Source organism: Oxyura jamaicensis, chromosome 10, assembly GCF_011077185.1.
Source record: "Oxyura jamaicensis isolate SHBP4307 breed ruddy duck chromosome 10, BPBGC_Ojam_1.0, whole genome shotgun sequence".
NCBI lineage: Eukaryota > Metazoa > Chordata > Aves > Anseriformes > Anatidae > Oxyura > Oxyura jamaicensis.
In genome coordinates this window covers 15,483,618-15,497,313 of record NC_048902.1, presented here as the reverse complement: position 1 = coordinate 15,497,313, position 13,696 = coordinate 15,483,618, and the positions used below count along the sequence as shown (strand labels likewise).

At 43.5% G+C, this 13,696-nt stretch overlaps 1 long non-coding RNA gene across 1 annotated transcript in view; it reads right to left on the bottom strand.

The window, feature by feature from the left end:
• Window positions 1–1,485: 1,485 nt before the first annotated feature.
• Window positions 1,486–13,696, bottom strand: part of LOC118171953 — a 44,211-nt gene continuing 32,000 nt past the window's right edge. The window contains exons 4-6 of the long non-coding RNA XR_004753494.1: window positions 5,774–5,853; window positions 1,809–1,949; window positions 1,486–1,635 (exon numbers count right to left, since the gene is read on the bottom strand). This is a non-coding gene — a long non-coding RNA (uncharacterized LOC118171953). The remainder of the gene's footprint in view (window positions 1,636–1,808; window positions 1,950–5,773; window positions 5,854–13,696) is intronic.

The following is a 13,696-nucleotide window of genomic DNA, read 5'->3' as shown; positions in this document are numbered from 1 at the left end:
CGGGGCGAGGCGCGGGCACAGCGAGGCGGCCCCGCCGCCATGGCGCTCCGCTGCGAGGCAGCCCGCTGCCCGCCCGCCCGCGCTCCGTCTCCCCTCCAGCCCCGCAGCGCCGGGCCCGGAGCGAACCCCGGAGAGCGGCGGCGGAGGCCGGCGGCCGTCCCGGGCGTCTCGGAGCGCCAGGGGGGAAGCGGCCGGGAGCCGGGCGGCGGCGGCGGCTGCTCCCCCGGCCATCTTGTGCCGTGTGTGCGAGCGGCTCTCGCCCGTCTCCTCTCAGCGCCTCGCTCCCCTCCCCCCGCACAACATGGCGGCCCGCTCGCTACTCACTGCGGCGAGGAAGGGGCGGGACCAGGCCCCTGCCCCCTACCCGCGCCGCGCGGCGGCTCCCCCCTCCTCTCGCGCCCCCCTCCTTCCCCTCAGATGCGCGCGCGCCGCTCCCCGCTCTCCATTGGCCACGCCGCGCCCTCCCCGCCAGGCCCGAGGGCGCGCAGCGCTCCCATTGGCCGCGCCGCGCCCTCCTCAGGCCTCCCCCTCCCCGCACACACACAGCCCGGTGCCCCCCTTCGCGCGCGCGGCGGCCGCCGCCTCCTATTGGTCGCTCGCCTTGCCTCTCAGCGGCCGTCGACGAATCCGACCGAGCCGCGAGCGGTGCAGGCCGCTCCCCATTGGCTCCTGCCCGCCTCCCCGCTCCCGCCCTGGCCGCCCCTCAGGGGGCGGCGGGAGCTGGCTCCGAGCTGGCTCCGAGCGCCCGCCCCGGGCCCCACCTGGCCGGGGCATCCCCAGCCCCGCCCCGCCCCCGCCGGGGCTCCGCGAACCCCGGTCCGAGACCGGGCCTGGCCCTGTCCTGTCACAGCCCCACCGCCGTCCCTCACAAAGCCCCCTCTGTTCTCTCTCAGCCCGCACACAGGGAGATAGACGTCTTATATACACATATACATACGTGTTATATACATATATTCACATATATATACACGTTATATACATACATACACACATATATACACAGATATATACACATGTATACGCTATATTAAATATATGACGTGACATATATATACACACGCCATGACACACACCAGGCACCGGCCAGGCCCAGCCCATCACCTGCCCACCGTCAGCCCCAACCTCGTCAGCACCTCCGCCAAACGCCTCAGACACCAGACACAACACGGTTATCGTGCTTTTTTTAGCCAATGCCATAGAAACTGGCTCCGATGCCAACCTCACCAGGACACGCTCTCCTATTTTGACTACTGCCATGGAAACCAGATAGCTGCACGACGGGGGCATTCCCCGTCTTCTTGGCCTGTGACAGATGCCCATCCACTGTGGCTCTGTGAGATGTTCCTCTGCAAGAGGCACACCCAGCTAACATGACTGGATGACATAATTAATATTTACATGCTTCAGCAGCCACTTTGAGTGATAAGCATGCATTTCTCCTCTCATTTGCACAGCTTACTCCATTAAAAGCAGAGAGAAAGATGGCCCATTCTTCCTTTTTGATCTAATAACGTGGGCTGGTACGGCAGCAATTCAATCAGCAATCTTTAAAAAGATTGGGAGAAGTCTCAGGAGCTAGTCTGGCAATTGAAATCATGCAACTGGACTTCAGCAGCAATCTCCTGAACCAGGGTCCTGGAAAAGCCAGAAGTATCTGGTCAGCTGGAAAGAATCCTTTAGTAATGGTCCTGAGGATAAATGATTTTGAGCCGTGATGTGTTTCTCCACAAAATACAAAGAAAAGCAGACCTCTCAATGTAGGATACATGGGGATACTTTGGTAGAAATGCACAAATCTGATGGCTTACAGAGGTGACACAGCAGTTGCTTTCGAAGCAGTTACTTCAAAAAGTGATGCTGGTGGCCTGCACGGTGATACAGGTACCACAGCATGGGAACCTCCAGCCAAGGAAGTAATGGTGGGCAAACTAGCAGATATATGCCTCTCACTGGAAGATAACAAAAGGCCTTTTACATTTTTTTCCACAACAAGAAGAACTGAAGTTCTGGTCTATGAAGAACACGAAGTGCAGGGAGCCTGTTCTACAACTTCATCTCTGTTCAGACTCTTGCAAACTAAAAGCTAATCCTTTTGCTCTGAGTGGAACTAACCATGTGTAACTGTATGCAAAGGTGTTGGCATGCACATAACACAGGTGCTGCTTGTGCTCCTTAGAAAAATGCTAACAATGAAGAGAGGGGAAGGGCAACCAAAAGAGGCTAGATAAAAGTAGGGCACAGCAAAAGCACTGCTACTTATGCAGGCATTTTCACCCAACATTGAAGGTATGACTTCACAGCAAAGATAAGGATTTGAAGTTCAGTGCACTACTCTCGGTCTTTCTGTTGTTTCTTCCCTAGAATAAATTTCTAGAAAAACATGAAGTCTGATCACTTGCGATAGGCACATGAAAGGAATAAGAGAGATCAAACATTCAAGATATAATTGTGCTTTGTAAGAATAGCATGGTTCTAGCCAGAATAGTTTAAGGTTATAACTGAACAAGACCTAACCTGTAGGCTCAAACCCTTATCTGATCTTCTCTAACACCAACAGACTAATAGATCATTCCTATTTATACTTCATGTACCTTTACAGATAGAAACGTTTTTCAAGTGACTTACTGCATTGCTATTACATATAACAGAAAAAATACTGGAAGTCTAATATCCTAATTAAATATAGCCCATGCTGCTCTTCTGCTTCCTGGCCACTGAGGCCTACGTTTCAAAAGAGCTTTCAAAAGAGCTATCCATCACCTCTTCTATTTCTTGGCCTAAAGTGAGTTACACATACGTGACTATGAGTACGGTCGCTCTCACCAGTCACAACACTCGTCAGACAAATTTGTCGTTCACACCAGTGATAGTGTATCTGTTTGCATTCTTTTTTTCCTATTGCAGTAGAAGAACAATGCTAGCCTCCTTCTTCGCACTTTTATCTCCCATGGTCAGCTTTGTATAAACACCGAATTCTTGCTCCTACAGCCTTTCTGGTTACACCAGTTTTTTCCCTCCAAATCCAGAATTTCTGTGCAACTGCAATTTCCTCCATACAGAGTATTATTTCTGTTTTAAACAACGTTTTCTTTTTTTCTTGCTTTGTGTATCATTAAACCTAAATACTTCAGCCATGTTTTATGAACCACTTGTCAGATAATGAGACAACTTAATGTTTCCATTACTAATTTGGGAAATGTTCTCTCAGACTGCATCAGGACTGCTAGGATTCCCAATATAGGCACACTACTTCACTTTCTAGTACCCACCGAAACTGTTTTTTCTGCAACCTTTCTTCCTCCTCCCCATCTTCCGCACGGACTGTTATATATCCCTTTGGGACAATATGCAAATACATACTGTAATTTCTCAGGGCAGTGTCCCTGCCTGCCCCAACATGCCCTGTGAAACAGAGGATACCAAGACGTTGGTGAGAAAGCCGGTTCTTTGAGAGATCTCACGTGTTCTTCGGAGCCACAAACATAATGGAAAGGCCAGAGATTTGACAGCAATATTCAACTAAAAGATTAACCGTTGTATCTGTCTTTTGAAGTGGAGAACAGGAGTCTGAACAAGACTGGGAGATGCGCCATTTCACAAAACTTTCCTTCAACTAAAATTAACATTTTCCAGGAGAAATCAGTAACAATTTTCTAGGCCCCAAACCACATAGAATAGCTTGGATTATTTTAACAGAGAATATGCAAACAGGATAATAAATGTCCTTTGAATACAGCAAGATATTTTGTGGTAGGCATTTCAATTCCTCCAGGCAGGGTGTTCACAGAAATTGTCGCTTTGTCCCAAATTAAGTCTATTGCTATGTATTATTTTTGTATTTTTGTACGTAACATGAAATATGTACTAAAGCAAACAAATATACAATCTGCTTTTTTTTTTTTTCTTCTGTTTCCTTCCTCAATAATTCGCTACTAAAATCACAGTAATTGTCCAGGCAGATACAAATTACCCTCTATCACACTTCTGAAAACCTGTGATTTCGGAGCAGCGTGCACAAAGAGGCTGTGCAACTATAGCTATGCCCCTGCTGCTTTCTTTTGTGGACTTTCCATAGCGGCTAATATTGATTTGACTAAACTTTGACACAGAGTGATGTCAACAGACAGAAATGTAAATAAAGACAAAGTTCTGCCAGGCATGGAACCAACTCCTCTATGTGACTGTTAAGATTATTATGTTATATTGATCCTAGCTAAAGATTTTTGCTACTGTCACAAGGCAATCAGTAACAACAGCACCAACCATCGTAATAATTCTAAGAATCAGCTCATGCAATTCATTTTCTCTGGGTCTGGAACTGGAATTCAAGCCCAGACTTTTGTTCCAGCCTGAAATGAATAATTGTAAACACATCTACACATAGAGAACTTTTGCATACGCCCTTTTTGTTTCTATAACACTGAAAACCAAGATTATGTTAATATGGCCATTTTGCCAGCACTTTTATGGTGCTCATATTTAGAATGATGAACCTTGTGAGCAGCAAGAAAAAGACTTAACACCAGGAATAATTAGAAACAAATTCTCATCAGTGTCATAAGCATATGGCAAAGAAAAAAATCTTTCAGTCTGCTAAGCCAAACTCCAGTGCTTTTGCAGTTTATCCAAAATAAAAGCTCTTTTAACCAAGATCCAGCTTTTCTTACTCATGTTTTCAAAGAAAAGCAAGTTATCAATAAAAGTATAATGTCATAAGGGAAGTAAGAAATTGAACCAATATATTTTCAGGGATTCAGTCTGCTTTCCTAAGCAAATTTTTAACTTGTTGGTCATAATGCATCAAACAAATGGTATTGTTTCTGCACACATGTTCTAGTGGCCTGGGCACAGATTTTAGATCCAAGACCTCCTGAACAACCTACCCAGCTCATTATTTCAGTTTAGCATGAATTCGTGTATACAATAAGGAAAAAAAAAAAGAAAAAAAAAAAAGAAAAAAAAAAAGAAAAAAAAAACTTTTTTAAGGAGCTGTGAAATTTCAAGTTTGTTGCTTTTATTACAGATTATCTTCAAGTTAGCCCTACCGCCATCTTAACTATAAGAAATAGTAACCATCTCAGTCAAGGTACTTTTGCTGCATTTTGTCAACATTTAACAATTGCTTTAAATGGCAGTTGTAGAGGTATAAGGAAAGTGTGAATGATACTTCAGCCCTACTTTGATTTCGATATTTTAAACCTCTAGACTGATTAATATGGAGAATTAATCTGTTAGTATGTTTAGTATGTTTAACTGCCTCTTAAAATAAGACACTGGAGCTTGGAACAACAGATCTGTCTCTTTACACCTTTTCTAACCTTGGCTACCTATATAGAATGATCTAGCTTGTCAAGTTCAGTTCTTAGGGTAACCATTAAACTATTCCTGGCTTGGAAAATTTTTATAAGGGGACTGGGACATGTTAGAAAAAAAGTAAAACTAATTGGCCATTTTGCCTGTACCTAGTCAGCCATGAGAATTTATGGAAGTGCTAACAGTAATCTTCACATTTAAAAAAAAAATGCAAATACTTATTAGTGACATCACCTTTGACAGCAAACAAGAAAACAACATGGACCTTCCCAGGAATTTAATACCAATAGCTACCACAAGGAAGGCAAGTTGTATAACTTGAGTTACGTACTTCTCTGTACTAAAGCAGTTTGTGGGTGTGGAAACTTGCAGGACTGGAAACATGCAAAGATTAGACGTATTGATAGGGTTTAAAATATGTTTAAAAGTTAGAAACTACAAGCAGCGTTCTTCTTCTTACCACTCTGGCTGTATATATGATCTGTGGAGTCACACAAGTATTCTGCTGAGCTGGGAAATGGTCACCATTTTATCTAGAATCTGAAAAAAAAAAGCATTGGCAAGATTCAGAGAGCTATGCCCAACCTCATGCTTCAAAATAAATCTATCATTCTCTATTTTCAAGATACTATACAATTCGTCTGAGAAGAAAACATTTTATAGTTTTTAAGCAAACTCTTCAGAAAATTTGGAATTTAAAGGTTGCTGGGAAAAATACATTTCAGAAATTCTAGGCAGTAAAAGTAGAAATGTATTTCAAAACTCAACAAATTTGAAACTCTAGGATGATTCATTCCCTGTGCAGATTTAAAGCTCACTTTCCAAAATCATTCATCTGTCTGTCCTTCAAATTTATTTTCTTCAAATGTGAGCCAGTAATGCTTGATTGCTTAAGTGTTTAAGAAATACGATGAGAAAAGGGAAAACAGACTTAGCACAGATATGTGTTCACACGTCAAAGTCAAGGGGAAAAAACAATTATAAGCTGTAATTTTTATTTTCCATTAAATCTCAATTTGGATTCTAGTAAAGCGAGACTTTGGAGAGTTTGGATGACAAACCTAACGAAAAGCAAGCATTCATTCTTAGTAAATATCTTTGGAGCTTTGGAGGCATTGGGGCTTCATGCTAGCCTTGCAAACGTGATAAATTTCACTCAAATTGAACAAGATGAATTACAACTACGCTAGAACGAAGAGAGAAACAACCCAAGCCTCTGAAAATGAAATACAGAACTGGAATTTTTATTTCAAGCAAGTTGAACAATTTAGTAATGGCCTGTTTCCATAACAATCTTTATTCTTTTCTCTTGTGTACAGGTAGCTCCATAGGGCACTTTATTGATTGCTGTATAATAGTTGACAAAATGATGCATTATTCAGCAAATTGCCACATGCAGTGAAAAAGAACTATGCTTTTCGGTGAAATCTTAGAACAAGCATATACTTTTTTAATTTTATAGACAGCCAGCGTGATAAAGTACTGAATCACGCTGCTGTAATGTACTGTATACATAGAAGACCTCTTATATTTGTAGCTCAAAACAAACTTCTTTATATCTGTCAACACTTGTTAGATGTGGAATCAAATCAATTTTTGATGTAGCGATACTACAGCAGAGACATGCTTGGATTAGAATGTCACCTTCCCAGAAATAGCTTCTGTGTCAGACTGATGTTACCAGCGAGGTTTATTTTCTTCCTAAAGTCGATTCACTATACACTGGCTCCTGCCAGCGCTTTATCCAGCCAGGAGCACTCATCAGACTGGTGATTCGAGAAGTTTTTTGCATGTCGGGCATGTCGTCCATTGAGAATTAGCAGCTTTAATTACTGCAGGCAACAGATTTGCATGCTGAAACAAATACTCTAAGCCATCAATGGTGATAATCTTGTCTCAGCTTAAACCATTCACAGCAGTTTTTTTGTTGTTCTTGTTGTTGTTTTTAATATTTAGGCAAAGGTGAGTATTAGAAGGCTAATTGGTGATAGAACATGATCAGCCCAAGAAAACGTTGTCAATACAATATTGCTGCAGCATGGGGCCAATGGCTTTTTGCATAATTAGGGCAGAAGCATGAACACAAATATCTTGAGTCAGACATCCACAGTGCTTGGTCACTGTCTGAAAAACCTGATCACAACTTTCACTGTGGTTTCACCCAGCAGAAGACCTGCATCAGGCTCTACGTGCCCAAAAGATAACTTATTTTCTTCAAGATTTCATCACAGATTCAACAAGAAGTTACTAAGTCGCTCTACAAGCATGTCTCATTGTAAAGTTTAGAAACACTTAATTTAATAATAAAAGCTATGATACTCCAAATGTACAGGCCTTAAGTTATGCATCTATGCCTTTAATTCAGCTCTGAGACATTAAGGTCAGTAAAAATCACTCCAGGTTTTTCTTGGTGTGTCTAAATGGAATGTTGTCCTAAGGATCTGGAAGCATATGAAGTGAATTTAGGAATGAAATCTGTGAATTCTGAGTAAGATTGAGCATGTCCTTTCGCACATGTACATACAACTGCATCATTATTCTTTGTGTTCTCCTCAGCGTTTATTTTTCTTACCTATGTTTATGAATAATTAAAAACGGAATACTAAAAAATAAATTATGCTAGCTCTTTCACCTTTTATTCATCTCCTCTAGCATACCTCTAAAACCTTCTCATGAAACCGGGTATTGATTATCCAGAGACCAAATGTCAGACTGTTAAGTAGAAGTGAATTGGTCCAAATAAAATGTGTTTAATTAGGAAACTATCTACAGTTTTCTTGTAACACAAGCCACTCACATTGCTGGTATTAAAAAGTACATTTGAACACTGACCTAGTACATAAGATAAACAAGACTCCACAACACTTTGGGGAGAAAATGTATGGGGAACATGAGTTCATGTGTGTAGGAAATAAAGTCAAATGCTTGAAAAATTCAGAATTGTAACACAAACAAAACTGAAATACTGAGTTTAATAACTGACTTTTCTCTTAAACTCCAATTATTAAAATACTGTGCTGCTGGCTAGCATATCAGGTGCTGGTAAGGAATATTGAGGGACGCTACTTTTGCTGCATGAATGAAATCTGTTTAAAAGATTAATAAAGGATTGTCTATATATATATATATATACACACACAAAGATAATGAGAATTGGAACCAAAAATGAAGTTGAAGATCAATTATTTAAATGCAGAAAGTCAACTCAATTGATGTTAAAATGTAATTAAGCTCAGGAAAAAATGCAAACTAACTGAGAGGTTTAGAAAGGCATATTACTATGTGCTGGAAAAGTAATTTTTATAGATGAATGCTATTTTATGCTTTATATTATTATTACAATGCAGAGTCTTAGAAAAACAAACCGAAGATGTACATGAACTTTATACTAGAGCCCCATACTGTATTCATTGCTGGCGATCAGTGCACACTGCATTCAGTGTATGCTTGACCTCTGGATTTAATATATACCCAGCAGAATATAAAAGGGTCATCAAGAAAATAATGATCCTGAGATGGCAAAAAGGCCTCTTTTCATTGTTTTTCTGATATGAAGGAAGCACTGCCTCAGAGAATTCTTCACGGATGACTGGCTTGAAAGGAGACACTCCTTTAGAGCCAGAGAGGGGATCGGACACCTTGAAAAACTGAACTGCAGTTAACATGGAGAAATCTGACTGAATCCTCATTTTCTTTGTGACTAATGCTTTCTGAAATCCTGGCACTGTATTTGGGTCCTTTCCCCTCCCTGGTAGCCCCAGCTCTCCACCCCATCTCCTTAGCAGGTCTGGGTGAAATGTGGAATGGGCTGGGGTATTTCTGAGCTACGCATCACTGACCTGACAACCAGGACATCGATGCTGACATCCTCGTCAGCAAGAACGGCACCGAAGTGAGCACTTGCACTCATTTTGTACTTCTTCAGTGGAAGCACTCGTTTGTCTCTAAAACCCACAGCTTCCCCCAAACTGAACTGAAATTTGTTGGAAACTGAGCATCAGATCAAAAGCTGAAGGCCTCCAACAGCAGTTTCATAAGCCCTGCCTCCTTAAGAAGCCAAGATAAAAATACAGCTGCATGAAAAATAAATGAGCAGCTTTTCCTGACTCTGAAACCAGAAAACAATGACACAAAACCAAAAATCAAATGCAACAATCTCTCTTGTATTCCCAAATGCCAGCATTAATGCTCTCTCTCCCAGCGCCTCATTAAACAAACAAGCCATATAATGCACTTTGAAAGGGAAAGATCCAGGACTGGAGAAAGTAAACTCCAACACTGAGGGCTCATGACAGAAATGCTGGTTTTGCTCTAAGGACTGTATACTGAGATTCAGTCTGGCTGCATTCCTCGCAAAATCAGTATATTTATTCTCTTGATCAAATGAGTAGTTCTGCAGCACTAAAGCTAGTCTTTTAGATCAAAACTTAATACCTGGAAGCCATGACAAAAAGCACCAGCATTTTGTATGCATCAGCTATCCTCTCCTACCACAGCCAAATACTCTGCTTAAAAAACACACCTCAGCTTCAACTAAAATACTTCATTTTGCCTGGACACGTCTGCTATGGCTCCACCATACTGGGTGCACAGATGCCCCGTCACTCTGGCTGTTGTAACTATGAACTTGGTGGCATTTTCAGAGCATTACAGTTTTTGCAGCCTCCCGGAGAGGCTCGGTTTCAGTTCACACTGATTCCCCCCGGGGAGTACTCTGCACTGTAACCGTTTTTTTTTTTTTGTTTTTTTTTTTTCCTTCTTTTTAATTATCTGAAGTTTAGGATTGAAAGCCTCTAGACTGAACGAGGAGTGAATCTCGTTTAAAACGAAGACGACGACCAGCTCCCGCAGCCACAACATGGCTCCTCCCGCTGCACCACTGCCGCTTCACAAAATGGCGGCGGCTCTGCCGATAGACGCCTGGAAAGACACTCGGCATCCCCTCAGGAAGCCAAAACTCCCCCCCCCCCCCCCCCTTTTTTCCCCCTTTGTTTTTCTATCATTTTTATCTCTTTACACTCAATCCCTGGGGGGCTGCAGATGCTGGCAGAACCCTCCACAAGTCACTCACGCGACCCACACAGCCGCTTTGCTGGTGGAGGGGGCAGCCTTCCACACCCTCCTGCAGCGGCTCAGGCTGTCGGGGGACACCCCGAAACCTCCCCCAGACACCCCAAATCCTCACTCGGCCCAGCATTTCCAACTACGGCGCGATGCCGGGGCTGCAAGCCGATAAATCCGCGGCCCATGCCCAGCACCCTCCCCTCCTCCCCAGCACAGAAGGCGAAGGCAGGCGGTCGGCCGCCAAGCCCCGCGCCGCGGCACCGCCGTGCGGTGTTGGGTTTCTCGCTGCAGTGCGTGTTTTTGCGATGATGGGGGAAGGGAGCTGCTCCCCCCGGCCTGCCAGTAAACTGTTAAAAAAAAAAAAAAAAAAAAAAAAAAAAATGGAGCTCTCGGAGCCAATTAGTCCTGGGGTTAACCGCTTCGCTGCTGCGAAACTCGAGCCTCTCAAGCGCGGGCTCGGTGAGGTGAGGGAACCCCAGCGTCCCGCTCAGCTCTTCACAGACGGATTTTTCTGAGCTTTGTTAAATATCTCCAGGGTACAGACCGCTGAACCTCCCTCGGGATGTATCAGAGTAGGACAGAGAGTGCAGAGCTGGGACAGCAGCATCCAGAGCTTGTGCGCGGCCCAGTTCTGGTAAAGGCCGGACACATTTTCAGATCTGTGCTGTCCCATGGTGGAAGCAGTGCTTTTCCTATGCAGCCTCCCCAGGCAGAAAAACACCTCTGCACACTCAGAAAACTAGGAGAGCGATAATACAAGCCGTTCCCCCCTAAACATATGTTTTCATAATCCCCAGGCTGTGTCCAGACACAGAGACACATACTTGAGACCTCCCTGCATCCATCTTATTTTCTCCCCCCTTAACTGCATTAAGAAGAAAAAAAAAAAAAAAAAAAGTTATTTTTCTATTCTGCAGACTGTCATAAATTTAATGCCTGAGGCAAAGTGGCTCATGGCTTGCTGTGAGCTGCTGAATGAGGTGGGGAAATGGGAAGCAGGGGGAATTCCCAGCCTCAGCCCTTCCTTCCAGGGGCAAGCTTGAACACAACGCTAAGCAACAGCGGCAGGCTCCCACTTGACCCCGCCGGGTCGGCAAACCTATTTTTGTGCTCTCTTTGTATTCCATGACGTACAAAAGAATATCGGATCAGGCTGTCAGGGAAGCCAGGAAGACTAGTGTTTATATGGCAGGATGAAGTGCTCTAAGGTATGGAAAGCAGGCTCCTGAAGAGGCCATCCTAGCGCTGCAGGGCTGCTTCCAGCCCAAGCAAGAGCTACAGCGTACACGACAGACCTATTCCTACAACACTAGCCTCTCTCATGGAGAAAATGAGGTCAAATGTCCCTCCTTGCCCAGCCCAGGAAAGGGTACAGTGCATGGGGAAGGAGCTTGCAGGGTTGGCACCGTGACATCTCCTTTCTAAGCTCTGGGAAGATTTCTGGCTACATTAAAGTGCAAATCTACATTCAAATAAACATGATGGGGGGGGGGGGGGGGGGGGCGGAATGTATTGCAAAGCAAATAGCAAATTTAGGCTTGTGAGCTGTCAGAGCCCTGGCAGTACAAGAGCTCTCTTGTTCCTGTTGCCTCCCACAGCTGCATTCGCTAAATATATCCAGTGCAGAGAACTGCATTTCTCCACCCCTTTCGCAGCCCAATCACATTAGCACAAACACCACCAGGCTCCCCCGGGACACGCAGTCAGGCAGCAGTGATGCCCTAGTTACAGGCATCATGAAGAATGGGAGAGACTAATAATGTCTCCAGCAGGATGAAACTGTTGTGGCCACAGGTTATTTCCAAGAGGGAACGTGTGCAGCTGATTGATACTTAACTGATAAAGACATGGTGGCTTGCTCTCCAAAAGGATACACCCCATTTGTATACCAAAATCAGTTACTTGAAAGTCACCCAGTGGGAATGATGACTTCTGTGGCTTATCAGAACAAGAACTGGTGATCTTAGAGCAGCTTCAAGCAGATAATACATGGTCACCTCTTTAAAAAAAAAAAAAAAAAAAAAAGAGAGAGAGAAAAAAAAATTCAGGTCCTGGCAGATTCAGAGAAGAGCAGGAGTATTCAGTGCCTTGGGGACTGGCAGGCCCACAGAGAGGAATCCCAGTTTTACCTTACAGCAAGCTAGGGCTTTGCAGCATCTTGTCTCAAGATGTGACAGGAGGCAAGAAAGAACAGAAGCTCATGGTGCACTGCAAATCACCTCTTTGGGCCACCATGCAAAATTTACAAGCTAGAGGGATATCAATTTGGCACCTTTCAAAGGTGTTACATCTACATGCCAAAAGTAAAAATACTTTCTCTAAGTTTATGAGCCCAGTGCTACCCTCTGCTGCATGGACTGGAGGGAAACATCCAAATGTTGGCCAAATGTAGATAACAGCAAACTGGGGGAGAAAAGCACATGCACTATTACACAGCTGCTGCCACCTTTCTCCATACAGCTGTGGACTGATGGTATCTCTGCCTCTGGTGGAGAAGACTACAACTGAATTTCCACAAGACCAAGGTGCTTCCCCCATTACCCACATTTGGCTCTTCACATTTCCTGTTCTCACATCGCACCTCTTACTTGCAAGGATGCAGATTCTAGCACTATGGAGTCTTAGTCCTGGCCCCGAAAACACTGCCACGAGCACAGTAACGAAAAAGAGCTGATATAGTTAATTCTACAGTGGATCAAGTTCTTTGAGGGGGGGAAGAAGAGAAAAAAAAAAAAAAAAAAAAAAGAAAGAAAAAAATAGAGGCATTTTGGTGATTTTCCTCACTTTCAAGCTGCTAGCCAGCAGGGATTTTGACCCTCCTGGTTCCTGCTTCTTCCTTTCCTCACAGTTTCTTATTTCTTCAACACCTCCAGCCCTTCTAGCAGCAAAGCAAATTTGATAGAATCTGGTCAATTTTTCAAGCCATCTCATTTCAAGAAGTCAGTGGGAGCTGACTGTATCTTGCAATCAAACCTCACAGGAGGGAGCATTAAATATCTCATGCATGACCTTAATCTGTAGGATTTTGTAGACAGTTTTTCTTGTAATCTCAGTGCTTGTCGTGCATTCAAACCATAACTGTAGCCCAACGACATTTTGCAACAAAAGGACCCAAATTCATTTTGATGTAATTACAGTCGCATGAGTCCATGCTTGCTGTTGAATAAATATAAATACTGAGTATTTGGGAAAAATTGGTAGACTAGAATCATAAGGTATAAAAAACAAATCAACAAAAAATAGATTTAGTATCTATTATATAAATAAGAATGGTCAGTTTTAGATGTCAAATTCCCATAAAGGAAAATGACACAAGTTA